This window comes from Priapulus caudatus, unplaced genomic scaffold, assembly GCF_000485595.1.
Source record: "Priapulus caudatus unplaced genomic scaffold, Priapulus_caudatus-5.0.1 Scaffold16296, whole genome shotgun sequence".
NCBI lineage: Eukaryota > Metazoa > Priapulida > Priapulimorpha > Priapulimorphida > Priapulidae > Priapulus > Priapulus caudatus.
The window spans coordinates 1-737 of NW_014593357.1; the positions used below are offsets into that span (position 1 = coordinate 1).

General features: G+C 39.8%; 1 non-coding gene across 1 annotated transcript; it reads right to left on the reverse strand.

Annotated features, from left to right (window-relative positions):
* Positions 1-43: 43 nt before the first annotated feature.
* Positions 44-114, reverse strand: Trnag-ucc. The gene has a single exon. It is a non-coding gene; the product is annotated as a tRNA-Gly (tRNA).
* Between the last annotated feature and the right edge of the window lie 623 nt (positions 115-737).

Consider the following 737-nt stretch of genomic DNA (forward strand, 5'->3'; position numbering starts at 1 on the left):
GGGCAAGCAGTATGAAATCGCTCACACCCATCTTCCAAACTGGAGCGGGTGAAGGGAATCGAACCCTCATCGTAAGCTTGGAAGGCTTCTGCTCTACCATTGAGCTACACCCGCGTTCATTCAGAGGGCGAACCTACCAACCCACAAAAAATGGACTCTTTTTACTTTAAAGCCTGCATTTCTCACTAAAACATCTATACATCTTTTCTTGGTGGAGGGAGAAGGATTCGAACCTTCGAAGGCTGAGCCGTCAGATTTACAGTCTGATCCCTTTGACCGCTCGGGAACCCCTCCAAACGGAACCGACAATTATGAATACATTGACACAATAAGTCAATTTACAAATTGAATTATTTAATCGATTCCATAGTGATGGCATAATAGAAAATTCTGCTTTTTAAATCAGAAAATACTCGCCTACACCACCAATTCGGAGAGGATTATAAAACAGATTGACAATCAATATCAGACAATTGACATTTTTCTCCATTAATATGTCTCATACTAACTTCACGCCAAACACTAACCATCTATTCTCACAAGTTTTTTATGCCAATCTAATCCTTGGATCAACTAGCGTATATGAGATATCAGTCAAAATCAATCCAATAATATAAAGTACCGATCCAAGAAAAACCATTGCACGTACGATTGAAAAATCTTGCGAGTTAATCGCCTCGATTGTATAACTACCCAATCCAGGGATGCCAAAAAAAGATTCCGCTATCAAACTACCT